Raw genomic sequence first — 15000 nt, 5'->3', positions numbered from 1 at the left:
ACTTTAGAAATGTGCAGATACCCTCTATAGTCTATACACTTAAACGTTCTGTTGGTTTGTTTACTGCTGAGTGAGAAAACAATGTTTCACATTAAGTTAATCATCTGGGGACCCTCCAAAATATTTTGGGGACCCCCCCTGGGGGTCCCGACCCACAAGTTGAGAACCACTGGTGTAAAGTAACTGAGTACAATACATTTACTCAAGTACTGTACTTATAAGCACAATTTTGAGGTACTGTTACTTTACTGGAATATTTCCATCTATTTTCTATCTTTCTACTTTTACTGGGGGGGCACGGTGGCACAGTCGGTAGCGCTGTCGCCTCACAGCTAGAAGGTCTTGGGTTCGATTCCCGCTGGGGACGCTGTGGGCGTGTTCTCTCCTCCGCGTCATCAGTGCACATACCCTAGGTGTGGTTGGCAAAAGGGCCTTTCTGTGTGGAGTTTACTTGTTCTCCCTGTGTCTCCTAGGGTAGGTACCCTCACAAAAACATGCAGTAATCCTGGTCTCTATACTGCCTCCCCCTGGTCGTCCGGGGCGCCTGATGGAGGGGAATGGAACTGGTTGGAATAACGTGTTCCTTCCACACGCTATGTCCACCCGGGGAAACTCCCCCGTCAGGTGAAAAGTAGTCTGGTTGGATTCACCTCGAAACATGGGCTGCAGATTGCTGTAGTGGTGCTGTTTGGTTTCTATTCTGAATGTTTTGCACAAGGCTCTACATCCGGTATTGTTCCAGCTCAGATTCTGAGCCTGGGACAACTTCCTGGCCAGGAATATCATAGTTTTTACCAAGACGTTCTTCTCGCCCCCCTAGTGGCGAGAGAAATAACTTCTGGGAACTCAGATTAAGTGAAAAGAAGCAACTTGGACTCCTCATGCATTGAAGGAAGCATGAGGTCAGTCCGTTGTCTCCCCAGGTTGGCAGAGGGAGTGTAGCGCCCAGGATTACCTTAGATAATTGACACCGGGTGAAAAATGGGTTACAAAATCGTGGGATTTATTTTTTAAACAACAAAAATCTTTTACTTTTACTCCACTACATCTGATCTCAGAGGTAAGTTTTTAGTTTTGTACTTTTACGCCACTACAATTATTTGAAAACCCTAGTTACTAGTTACTTTGTATTATTACATACAACATAGTAACCATTGAGCCCTATATTATATTATTATATATATTATTTCAGCGATTTGAAAATAGCGATCTACAAGCTCGCAATGCATCGCATCGTTGCCTGGCGTTGCCAGCCTCTATCACACACTTCGTTTTGGGAAGAGAGTCTGGGATTTCAGGAAGAGTTTTCATTTCTGGGGTTTGCCCCAAACCACTTGCCCCAAGCCTACAGAAACCATGTGCCCCAAGCATACAACCCTGATTGGCCAACCCTTGAAGCTGGTTGAGGAAATAGAATCTCAATGGATCGGTGCCTACAACACCACTACCGCCAGGGGGTGTTGTTGTGTTCGGTCTGGTTTATTAACCAGGCAAATCGCATCGTGACACATTTTACTCAAGTGCATTTTGAATTCCAGACTTTTACTTGTTAGGGTGCCCTCACAACAAAATACCTATGAGAGTGGAATCCGCGTTCCACCAATGCATTTCAATGAGAGTGAAGCGGTTTCATGCCAGCAGAGGATTTCTGCAAAAAACGCTCCCTTATCATTGAAATGCATTGGCGGAACGCGGATTCCACTCTCATAGGTATTTTGGTGTGAGGGCACCCTAACAGAGTACTTCTTTCTACATTGCAGTATTGATACTTTTTACACCACTGCTCAAAGGTATATCCCATGGTTACCTTGGTTCCTTTGTAAACAACAAGCTTGTTTACATTCATTCGCATTTGCTTCCCATAAGACATCATTTGTTGGCGTCCTTGAGGCCTTGTAAACACGTTGAATGCATTTCATAGAAAATAAAATGTTTGCAGTGTGTGTATGTATATATATATATATATATATATATATATATATATATATAAATAGAATCTCAATGGATCGGTGCCTACAACACCACTACCGCCAGGGGGTGTTGTTGTGTTCGGTCTGGTTTATTAACCAGGCAAATCGCATCGTGACACATTTTACTCAAGTGCATTTTGAATTCCAGACTTTTACTTGTTAGGGTGCCCTCACAACAAAATACCTATGAGAGTGGAATCCGCGTTCCACCAATGCATTTCAATGAGAGTGAAGCGGTTTCATGCCAGCAGAGGATTTCTGCAAAAAACGCTCCCTTATCATTGAAATGCATTGGCGGAACGCGGATTCCACTCTCATAGGTATTTTGGTGTGAGGGCACCCTAACAGAGTACTTCTTTCTACATTGCAGTATTGATACTTTTTACACCACTGCTCAAAGGTATCCCATGGTTACCTTGGTTCCTTTGTAAACAACAAGCTTGTTTACATTCATTCGCATTTGCTTCCCATAAGACATCATTTGTTGGCGTCCTTGAGGCCTTGTAAACACGTTGAATGCATTTCATAGAAAATAAAATGTTTGCAGTGTGTGTATATATATATATATATATATATATATATATATATATATACTGTATATGCTGATATACAAGCTGACAACATGTTTTTGAGCTTGTGGAGCTTGCTTGAGTCATTAACTTCAGCTTGGAAGCATACTCTCATGTTTCCTCACTCCTATACCTCCTCAGTGAAGCCTCCTAATCCTTGTTCCTGGATGAAGAGACTCAGACAGGTGAGGTTAGCCAACCAGGGACTTACACTGGCTTAGCGGCACAAGTGTGACGTGACGTGGCACGCCGCCCAGGGGCGTCACAAGGGGGGGAAAAGTGGGACTGAGTTACTAGGGCCCAAGGTGGAGGGGCCTTAATTATTTTATACTTTAGCTATTGAAAAATAGCAGATATACAAGTTCACAGCTGCAAGCAGGTTGAGAAAAGGATGAGAACAGGTTATTTAACTCTAGGTTACAGATAAAACAGTTGACACACATGCACAAGACAGTGTAACAGCTGCCATTCATTTTGTGCTGTTGATTACCTGTGGTCAAATCTGGGTCAAATGCGCATTTCAACGAGCGATCGTTAACCTAATGTTACATGAATCGTTGCCTGGCAGTGTTACCGGACTATTTTTAATAAAAAATTGCATGACCCTCCCTTGAATTCAAAGTGAAATCAGCAGACCCTCCCTAGGACTGAAATTAAAATAGCATGACCCTCCCCTATTTTCCTCCAGGGGGTGCTATTCATAAAAAACGATTGCTCCCTAACAGAAAACAGAGAAAACACTTGTACTGAGCCCTGAGGAACTCCAATTACCCATATGGGGTTTAAGTGGTTAACCAAAAAGTATCCGATAAAATAAATGCTAAGATAGACCTAGTTGGATGAGACTTTGTGCTTCACAGAGAAAGTATTCCAGTGTTATTCGTGTATCAAACATCTGCAAGATACTGTACAGCATCTGGGAATAACAAGAGACAGATGAGATGAGCCATTCTCTTTCTCTTCTCTCTCTCTCTCTCTCTCTCTCTCTCTCTCTTTCTCTCTCTCTCTCTCTCTCTCTCTCTCTCTCTCTCTCTCTCCCCTCTCATTTCTGTTATCTCTTTCCTCCCTTCACACTGGCCCTTATGTCTCACTTCTCTTCATCTTCCACTGCCTCCCTGTCTACCCTGGCCCTCGTCTTCCTCCTAATGAAAGGAAAGATGCGTCTCAGAGGTCTGAGACGGAACAGTGGGTAGGCTCAGTGGGCCGATGCATTTCAGTATAGCACAGCATTCCCTGCATATAAGACATTTGTGGAAATATGTCCCTGGGTGAGCCAGGCTGGGTCTGTCACACACACGCGTGTGCACGCACGCACGCACGCACACAAATGCATGGAGGAATGGAGGGCCACACCATTCATGCATAGCGTCACGGCTGTCGATGAAAGCCTCGTACAGTAATTAAATCCAAAACTGTCACTTTTCATGTGTTCCAATGAATCCTGTGTATACAGATGTGCCTTTTCAAAACGTCACACATCCTGCCATTGGCAAGACAGTAGATTCTCAGGGGATTTGCAGAACATTGAGCTTGTAGATCAGATATTTTTGCTATTTTTATGACCTTCTCTGACTCAAAAAATCTAGATTCTAGCTATGAAGGTGGATTCTGCCTTTCAGTGGGAATGGAGTGATCTTGCCGTTTGCGAGTTTCTGCAAAGATACGCTCCATTCTCCATAAAATGTTCATTTAGTTTTAGTCACATTTTAGTCATCTGAAAAGTTTTAGTTTTAGTCTAGTTTTAGTCGACAACTAAATATAAGATTTTAGTCGACTACATGACACTGCGTACATGCGCAGACTCACAAACAAACATTCGTGCAGCATGCGTACAAGACGCTAACATGAACGGTGCACTGTACAGCCAACATTACATGGTAATGCTGGCTGCTCTTTGGGTGGAACAACACATCAGGGCCCAACACCGTGAAAGTGACAGCCCCGGAGCTGAAGAGATCATCCTCAGTGTGCCGGTGTCACCTCACATTACACATCATGAGAAAAACCTTTTAGACACAAACGCTGTGTGCCAAGAGGTGACAGGAGGTGACAGGAGGTGAAATGGAGAGAAGAGAGAACGAGAGAAAGGGTTAGGAACTCTTTCTTTCTTTCACTTAGAAGCAGTGTGTCTCTCTTTGTAACCATTTCTCCCTCTCTCTCTCTCTCTCTCTCTCTCTCTCTCTCTCTCTCTCTCTCTCTAAAGCACTCCCCTGAGCGAGTCTCTCGTCTCCTCCGCCGGCTGCCATCAAACATTTAGCAGCGACATCATGTGCTATTTGCAGCAGCAGCAACCGGGAACGACGGACCCACAACAAGCTGCGCGGAGCCGCAAACACCTTCCCCTCCCTCACCTCACAGTTTGTGACTTCTCAGCCACGCCTTGACGAAACAAGAGAAAGCGAGAACGGCATTGTGTAACTCCTCTGCTGAAAACCCCTTAACGTTACTGTACCGGTAGCTAGCCAATGGTGTAAAGTAACTAAGTACATTTACTCAAAGAGGTGGTGCCATAGTTTTGTACGTTTTTCGGTTTTGTATGTGTCTATGGAGTTAACATTACTCTAATAGACCCCCAGGTGTGGTTATTATATGCAAATGTATTCCCTGTGTATTTTTGGAAAGCTGAAAGCCTCTGAGTCAAAAGGCCCAATTGAAATACACCGATTTATGTCATTTATGTCATCATAAAATCATCCCCTCCCCTTTTTATCAGTCAACAACACTGTGGGTGTTTACTGGAGTATTTCCAATTTTCAATACTTTTACTTCTATTCCACTTCATCTCAGGCAAATATTGCACTTTTACTTTTAGTAAAACTTTTAGTTACTAGTTATTTTGTAGATTTTGATTATTATTACAAATGATACTTACAAATGTACTTCCTCCATCTGGTCTTATAGGTCTGCCACAGGGTAGCCTGAACAAGCCCGGCCAGGGCGGGGATACTTGCCGGAGAATCTCTCCGGCCAATGGCATTTGTTCACTGATTTTTTTTTTTTTTTTTTTTTCAGGAGCTAGTGGCCAGAGCTCCCTTTGAACTTCAAAGGGGTTGTGAACTGCGGTAATTGATTGAGCCATACAAGTGTCAATAGCTCGTTAGTGATCTCTCTTATCAATGAAAGCATCAAAGACAACGACCTGTTTGATGCCTGTAATGGAGTGGAGGGGGGAATGTGTTACACACACTCGGCTGATTGGCTGAACGGTTCTGAACCACAGTTACTTGGGGCTTTACCCAGGCTTTTCTTTCTTGAAAAGTCTGGATCCTGAGGCTAGCCACAGGGTCTCCTCCCAGTGGGACGTGCATAGTCTGGATCCTGAGGCTAGCCACAGGGTCTCCTCCCAGTGGGACGTGCATAGTCTGGATCCTGAGCTAGCCACAGGGTCTCCTCCCAGTGGGACGTGCATAGTCTGGATCCTGAGGCTAGCCACAGGGTCTCCTCCCAGTGGGACGTGCATAGTCTGGATCCTGAGGCTAGCCACAGGGTCTCCTCCCAGTTGGACGTGCATAGTCTGGATCCTGAGGCTAGCCACAGGGTCTCCTCCCAGTGGGACGTGCATAGAGGACCTTCCTAGGGAGACGCTCGGGAGGCATCCGTACTAGATGCCCGAACCACCTGATGACTCCTTTCCAAGTGTAAAAACCGCGGTTCTACTCCAAGTCTCTCTCGGGTGGCTGAACTTTACACCCTATCTCTAAGAGAGATGCCAGCCACCCGAGGAAAATTCATTTTCTACGCTGGTACCCGTGACCTTATGCTTTCGGTCATGACCCACACTTCATGACCATAGGTGAGAGTAGGAACGAAGATTGCTCAGTAGACAGAGAGCTTTGCCTTCTGTCTCAACTCTATATGTTCAATAGAGTTTTATACGTTTTATGCAGTACATTTGAAAATGTAGGGCAATGGGACATTCTGCATCACATTGGCCGCCACCATTCACTTATGCTTTATTTTGAAGAGCCCCGGAAGGCCCGATTGGGTCCATGTTGTGGAAATTGACGATTTATAATGGCGGCCGAGTATGTTTACATTCAGACGAAAAAAAGAATAATAATCCTGACGCCGTGAAAAAAAGCGGTTCGCGGCCTTCAAACCGTTGTGGAACTAGATTCCGGGACAAAGCTGTTTGTTTGCTTCAGCAATGAACTGGATTCTATGGAGAATAGACGCTCCATGATGCTGGCGGCCGCGTTGCATCATGGGATATGTAGTGTTTTCGCTTACCAGCGGCCAGAGCGGCGCCTGTTTAGCTGGTAACCTTGGTAACCAGTTAACTCGTTCCTGGACGAGATAACGGGGCCCTGGTACAGGAAGTGTTGTTTAAGTACATTTTTATATCAATTCTTTAGTACTTTTACTCAAGTCAATTTTGAATCCTATACTTTTAGTTAAGGGTTAGGGTTAGGGTAATTAATTTAGAGCAGGCATGCTTTAGGCACCCTCTTGTTAGGACCCAATTTATATTTTAGTTAGGCTTCTGTGAGGGCACCTATAGAGCGACTAGGACCCAATCCTATGACCTACAGAAAGCAGCTACACACAGACATCTCCATATCCATATAAGAATGTGTTCTTGAGGAAATACCATTCATTCTGTGATTGTTTGTGTCTGCCTACTAAAAGTATACATAAAGAAATATAAACTGCCACCAAGTGTCATCATTAAACTCTCTGACCGGAGCCCTGTGGTGGGCATTGCCTCAAACCCTTCAAATATACAGTCCTCCTCCTTTTAAAGTATAATTTTCACATGGTCCATTCGAGCCGGAGGCTTCACTCACCACAGCAAGATGGCACAAGATGGTGACTCAAAAAGGATAAGACATATACCATCCCACCTACAACCGTACCAGGTCAACCTTCCCCATTCTCTACTGCCACCTCCAGTCCCAACCAGCATGCAGACAGTGCAAGGGACCAGACCAACACTCAGCGATGACAAGGTACTCAAGTGGGCAGTATGGACTAGACACTCTAAGTGATCTCAATCCAAATATAGCATATCCTAACTCCCTATCATACAATCAGTCACCTAGAAGCTCGCAAGATGAGGAAGAGATGCATGAGATCTCCACCTGTAGCAATGCTATGTCTCCCTTTCATCAGAGACAGCAGTATCTGCCCCCTATTCATACCCTCCACCACCTCTCACCGGTGGTCAGACCCGAGAATTTACACATTACTGCCCCACCAAACGCAGTACACCCTCAACAGCATGTCATGTCTGACCAGTTAGCTCAACTGTCCATTCACCAATGCCAGAGCTCAACCAATCAAACGTCAGCAGCCCCAGTGACAACGCCCATTACAGCATCGCTACATGCCAGTCAAACCTCCCTCTTATCAGTGGCCATGCATGGCCCACCTATTCCAGCTTCACAGCAGCACCAGGGGCCCACTTCACCGCAGTACCAGGGGCCCACTTCACCGCAGCACCATGGGCCCACTTTACTGCAGCACCAGGGGCCCACTTCACCGTAGCACCAGGGGCCCACTTCACCGCAGCACCAGGGGCCCACTTCACCGCAGCACCAGGGGCCCACTTCACCGCAGCACCAGGGGCCCACTTTACTGCAGCACCAGCACCAGGGGCCCACTTCACCGCAGCACCAGGGGCCCACTTCACCGCAGCAACAGGGGCCCACCTCACTGCAGCACCAGGGGCCCACTTCAACGCAGCACCAGGGGCCCACCTCACTGCAGCACCAGGGGCCCACTTCAACGCAACACCAGGGGCCCACCTCACTGCAGCACCAGGGGCCCACCTCACTGCAGCACCAGGGGCCCACTTCACCGCAGCACCCGGGGCCAACTTCACTGCAGCACCAGCACCAGGTTCCGGCTACACTGCAGTACCAACACCAGGTGCCCTCTCCACTACAGCATCAGATGTCTGCTTCACTGCAGCACCAGACACCTGCCCTCATGCCAGTGTACCAGCCGCATCCAACACCAGCCTCTCAGCCAGTGTACCAGCCGCATCCCATGCCAGCCTCTCAGCCAGCTTACCAGCCGCATCCCACGCCAGCCTCTCAGCCAGCGTACCAGCCGCATCCAACGCCAGCCTCGCAGCCAGCGTACCAGCCGCATCCAACGCTAGCCTCGCAGCCAGCGTACCAGACACCAGTCACTCATCCAGCGTACCAGACACCAGTCACTCAGCTAGCGTACCAGCCGCATCCAACACCAGCCTCGCAGCCAGCGTACCAGGCGCATCCAACGCCAGCCTCGCAGCCAGCGTACCAGCCACATCCAACGCTAGCCTCGCAGCCAGTGTACCAGACACCAGTCACTCATCCAGCTTACCAGACACCAGTCACTCATCCAGCTTACCAGACACCAGTCACTCATCCAGCGTACCAGACACCAGTCACTCATCCAGCGTACCAGACACCAGTCACTCAGCTAGCGTACCAGCCGCATCCAACGCCAGCCTCGCAGCCAGCGTACCAGCCGCATCCAACGCCAGCCTCGCAGCCAGCGTACCAGGCGCATCCAACGCCAGCCTCGCAGCCAGCGTACCAGCCACCAGTCACTCAGCCAGCGTACCAGCCACCAGTCACTCAGCCAGCGTACCAGTCGCATCCAATGCCAGCCTCCCTGCCAGCGTACCAGCCGCACCTGACGCCAGCCTTCCTGCCTGCGTACCAGATGCCAGCCTCCCTGTCAGTGTACCAGCCACACCAGACGCCAACCTTCCTGCCAGCATACCAGACGCCAGCCTTCCTGCCAGCGTACCAGACGCTAGCCTCTCAGCCAGCATACCAGACGCCAGCCTCCCTGCCAGCGTACCAGACGCCAGCCTCTCAGCCAGCGTACCAGACGCCAGCCTCTCAGCCAGCGTACCAGACGCCAGCCTCTCAGCCAGCGTACCAGCACCACCAGCCGACACCCTCTGCGCAGCCAGAATACCAATACCACCAGCTACCAGCCTCTGCGAAACTGTCCCACCAACACCAGCAGCCGGCAGCCTCCACGCGGCCTGCTCTCCAGTAGCACCAGATCTCAGCTGCAGCACCACCAGTTTACCAGCCACTATGGTCCATGGCATCCCCTTCACAATACCTTCCTGATCCAATGTCCAGTCAGCTTCCACCAACTGCACAGGTCATCCAGGCGTACCAGCCAGGCGGTGTACCACCAGTCCAGCCAGTTCCTGTCCCAGCACTCCCAAACTTGTCAACCGACAGTGAAAGAGAGTTTGCAGACCTCAAGATGGCATTAGATCACCTTCTGAACAATCGCACCGAGCTATCAGAACACTACAAGTACAGAGTACTGATGGAACACTTGTTGTTGGACGAAGCCCGGCTGATAGCACAGGCCTGTCGCCACCATTCGCAGCCATACACTGAAGCCATGAAAGCCTTGCAGTGTCAATATGGCCAACCGCATCAACTGGCCCAGAGTGAAATAGCCACAATCCTGAACCTGCCCGATGTTAAAGATGGCGACTCAAAGGCATTTCAGAGTTTTGCCCTCAGCATTAATCTGCTAGTTGGTATGCTGACATCACTTGAGGGCCCTCGGGGCACTGAACTGACTTGTACGGGCCACGTAGATCGGCTGCTTAGTAAACTCCCCAAACACTCCAGAGACAGCTTCATTGAGCATCTCCAGGTTAGAGGGAGACTGCAGACCAACCGTCTGAACCCCTACAATCTAAATGACTTGTCAGAGTGGCTAAGCGTAAAGGCTGCAGCACAGCGCCTGTCCGCCAAGATGGTGCAGCGTTACCATACAGCAAGGCAACAAGGCCTACAAAGGGAACAGCAGCCTATTAACAGGCAGAGGGTTCAGTCTACAATAGTCTACCATGGTGGTGAGCAGACAGACGTCCAGGAGGACCAGCCTAGTTTGACCACTCACGCATCAAAACACAAGGGGAAGTTCAAACCCCTTTGCATCTACTGCCGCAGTGAAGAACACTACTTGTCTCAGTGCCCTGAGATACGAGAGTGTCCACCAGAGGAGATTATTCAATGGATAAAAAAGGGTAAGAGATGCTGGAAATGTGGACGCACCAATCATAGGTACCAAGAATGCACACTTAAGAAGCCCTGCGGAGAATGCGATGAAGTGCATCTCAGGGTTCTTCACAGCATCTACACACAAGGCCCCTCTATCTTACATGCCACATCAGCACAGGACCAAGTCTACCTCACAAACTCCAATCCAACAGGAAGAGTATACCTGAAGATTGTGCCTGTACTGCTGAGGAACGGCAAAAGATCAGTTGAGACGTACGGCATCCTTGATGATGGTGCGGAGCGGACTATCCTCCTTTCGGCTGCAGCGAAGCACCTTAATCTCCAGGGGAAAAGGGAGTCATTGGCCCTGAGGACGATCCAGCCTGATGTTGCTCACATAACTGGCTCATCCGTTGACTTCCAGCTGTCTCCTATAGCCAGACCAGAAGAATGCTACAACATCACAGGGGCATTCACTGCCAACCGTTTAGCCCTGGCTAAGCAGTCGTACCCCGTAGAGGAACTACGGAAACGCTATCAACACTTGAAAAGGATTCCCCTACAGCCCTTTGAACGAGTTCAGACACTCATCTTGATTGGCGCAGATTACACCAGTCTAATCACGGCCAAAGAGCCAATCAGACTCTGCCCTAATGGGGGTCCGGCAGCTGTGCATACTCGGCTCGGGTGGGCCTTACAAGGACCAGACAGCTTGTTGCAGTGCCAAGTGCCGACTCAACAAGGTTTCCTGACAACCCTTAGCTCACCACCGGAGGACATCAACCAGTCCCCCTCACGGAAGGCTTTAGTGAAGACAACTCATCAGTCCCTTCACGGGGCGGTAGCTCCAGATTGGAAGCTGCCTGAGAGAAATTACGAGTCATCAGATGTCGCCAAACCAGACCCGGTGACACCCACTATGCTCATGGGGCGGCGAGCGGCTTCCTTTACTCAGGCGGTCGATGCTCCAAACCCACTATTGAAACGACATCGGCACTACAGCCCAGTGTCCTACCTCTCAAAGCTGCCAGCTACTCAAAGGACGAAGACGGCTAAAAGACTGAAACAGCTAGGGACATTTTGTTCTTCTCATATTAGTCCTACTAATCTGGGGGCGGCTGTACAAAATACCCATAGCCTTAATTAATTTAGAGCAGGCATGCTTTAGGCACCCTCTTGTTAGGCTTCTGTGAGGGCACCTATAGAGCGACTAGGACCCAATCCTATGACCTACAGAAAGCAGCTACACACAGACATCTCCATATAAGAATGTGTTCTTGAGGAAATACCATTCATTCTGTGATTGTTTGTGTCTGCCTACTAAAAGTCTACATAAAGAAATATAAACTGCCACCAAGTGTCATCATTAAACTCTCTGACCGGAGCCCTGTGGTGGGCATTGCCTCAAACCCTTCAAATATACAGTCCTCCTCCTTTTAAAGAATAATTTTCACAAGAGTGTTTCTACATTGTAGTATTGATCATTTTACTTAAATAAAAAAGATTTTTTCCACCACTGCCTAAAGGCTAAATCGTCTTTAGCCTTAATCCTAGCAACATCTGTAATGTAATGACATGCCAGGAAGTGACCAGAGTGTGATAACCATGTGACCCATTAGTCAGAGATCACAGTCACACATCTCTCTCTCTCTCTCTCTCTCTCTCTCTCTCTCTCTCTCTCTCTCTCTCTCTCTCTCTCTCTCTCCCATACACACACACACACACACACACACACACACACACACACACACACACACACACACACACACACACACACACACACACACACACACACACACACACACACACACACACACACACACACACACACACACACATCATAAGCATATATAACACACACACACATCATAAGCATATATAACACAGTGTTACGGAACATGCTGTCCAAATGCATGGAGAAATGGAGGGCCACAGCATGCATGCGCACATAATCGTCACTGTCGACGGAAGCCGTAAGTCCAAAAAAAGTTACTTTTCCAGGTAAAGGAAATAGAAAAAAAAAATAACCTGTGTTCCAATTAATATACTTATTATTTAGTCACCAGCTCTTGTTAATATTGGTTCAATACATTCAATATTAAAGCCCACAGACAGGTGTCCCTCTTTTGGCCATGTTTCAGAGTGAAAGTGATACAGTGGCAAAAAAAACAAAAAAAACAGGAAAAGGGATCAGGGACAGAGAGGGGGCGAGAACAGCTGTTGGGTCTTACCAGGAAGAGTGCAGTAAGCACCCGGGCCCTTGCAAGCAGTTCTAATGGATTCGGATGATTAAACCTCGTGGGGGCGAACACACACCGCCATTTTGTTCCGTTTCATTCTCAGCCAGAAATGCTCCTCATCCCGACTGGGAAGTAGGACACGGCATGCTGATAATAATAGCCTTGTACCATTTCACCACAGCAGTACAGTAGCCACTACATGAATTATTATTATTATCATTAAAAAAAACATCAAAGGACTGTGGTCCCAGAGGCCAGCATTACACAGCTAATGCATGCATGTTGTTGTTGTACGTTATGTTCTGTGGAAGGAACGTCCTGCCCTCCCCACCTCCCAAACCCACTCAGAGAGATGCAGACAAAGCAATATTTGTGTTGGGTCATGTAGATTAGGTTGTGCTGAAGAGAATGATACTGAACATTGGTAGGTAAACATTTATGTGGTAGGCCTATATAAAGGGAGAATCAAAAGTATTAAAAAAAGAAGAAATACGAAAAAAAAGCTGCCCAACAACGCCAAAGTGCAGTAACTATGTTTTTGGATACACCAACGTATGTGTATCCCAAAGGTCAAATTAGCCTAGGGGATACAAAACTACCTCAAGAAAAGATATACAATCAGTGTAATATCACTTATATGTTGATATCTCATTTGGGAGACCAGTTTTACCACTTTTAAATCCATTTTTTCATTACATGTTTTGTTACTGCACTCTGGCTCAACTGAGATGCACAGCTCGAAAAGATCAGAGATCACTTGCAAGGATGATCAAGTCTATATGAAGCAGGTACGAGCAGCCATCTGACAGTGACACACACCTCACACTCATGCAGAGAAACAGTGTGCTGTTTTCTTTCTTTCTTTTTTACCTCGTACAGTTTCAGTCCCAGCGCCAGTTCAGTTGAATCACATGTAACGCAGTAACGCACCCATATAACAGTAACTATGACAGCGTTACTGAACGGGAAAAGGACTGTTTTACGTTATTAGTTACAGAGAAAAGTAGTTGTGTTGCATACTGTAACACAGTTACTTTGTAACGCGTTATTCCCAAAATTGTTTTGTACTATGTGAATGTCATTTTTAACAATTATCTGCCAATTTCACACAGAAGATAGACGATCTACAAGCTCACAAAGCACACGCACGCACACGCACACGCACACACACACACACACACACACACACACACACACACACACACACACACACACACACACACACACACACACTTTGCCAGGTCCAGTACAGTTCTTAATTAACAACAGGCGGTGTATGGTGGTGTCGTAGACAGTGAGTAATCACCTGGCTGACGGCTGCCATTAGCCACGCTCTGTCACACATACACAGCACTGGCTGCTAATGGGCCTCCTGTTGAAACTAAAGCATGGAGTCATTTACACAGCAGCCCACAGGGCTTCATAATTACAATAGTCATTTACACCCTCGCCAGCTCAAGTTCAATACCACCACTTGAAGCCAGTGGAGCTTCTCATGGTCACTGCAAGGCATTTATGCAGCAATCAAGTTAGTTCAATACCGGCCAATGTTTTTTTTGTTTTGTTGTTGTTGTTTTTTTTTATTCAGCTGAAGCCATTTTACACACTAGCTCAAGGGTCTTCAATGTTTTCAGGCCAAGGACCCCTTAGTTGAGATATAGACAAAGCCCACAACCTTAGATTCCATATAGTTTTATCGTTTGACAGCACAATCATCAGTGCATTTCGGATTTATGTCATTTATGCTCTTTTTCCCCTCGATCTGTTGTTTTTGGTGAATGCCCCCCCCTCCCCCAATAGGGATGCTGGGTTTCAAGTGCTTAAACATCAAGTATTAAGTATTGTCACAAGTTTTCCTCCTGACATACAGCAATTGGAGCGACTCCCCCTGCACTCTTGTTGGTTGGGGAAATGAAAGGTTGAGAGGAAGCAGTGGCGCAACAGCAGCAGCAGGACCGCGTTTGTTTGAAAAGTTGGAAAAGTCGGATCATGTATGTTTTGGAAGTTACAAAAGTTGGAAAAGTTGTCTAAACCGCCGGCTAGAGAGTCAGTTAAGGCAGAGGAATCTGCCAACACGAACGCCATCACGGGGTAGCCCGTGAACGTGGCTACAGGGGTGCCCTGGCCCGTGCCAAAACAGTTTGAGAAACATTGCCCTAGAGTCATCAGAGTCTGCTTTGGTGCTAGGACGGTGGAGGAGTTGAGAGAGCAGCACACAGGGACCTTGTCACCCGCAAAAAGGGAG

The 15000-nt window shown here is 47.5% G+C and overlaps 1 protein-coding gene across 1 annotated transcript in view; it reads right to left on the bottom strand.

The window, feature by feature from the left end:
• LOC308308827 (protein kinase C-binding protein NELL2-like) overlaps nucleotides 1–15000 on the bottom strand; it is a gene marked incomplete at both ends in the record, with an annotated part of 141601 nt that overhangs the window by 73688 nt on the left and 52913 nt on the right. The window lies entirely within an intron of this gene.

The sequence above is a fragment of the Nannobrachium achirus genome, assembly GCF_963921795.1.
Source record: "Nannobrachium achirus genome assembly, chromosome: 23".
Taxonomy (NCBI): Eukaryota; Metazoa; Chordata; class Actinopteri; order Myctophiformes; family Myctophidae; genus Nannobrachium; species Nannobrachium achirus.
This window is presented reverse-complemented; position numbering and strand designations above follow the sequence as displayed.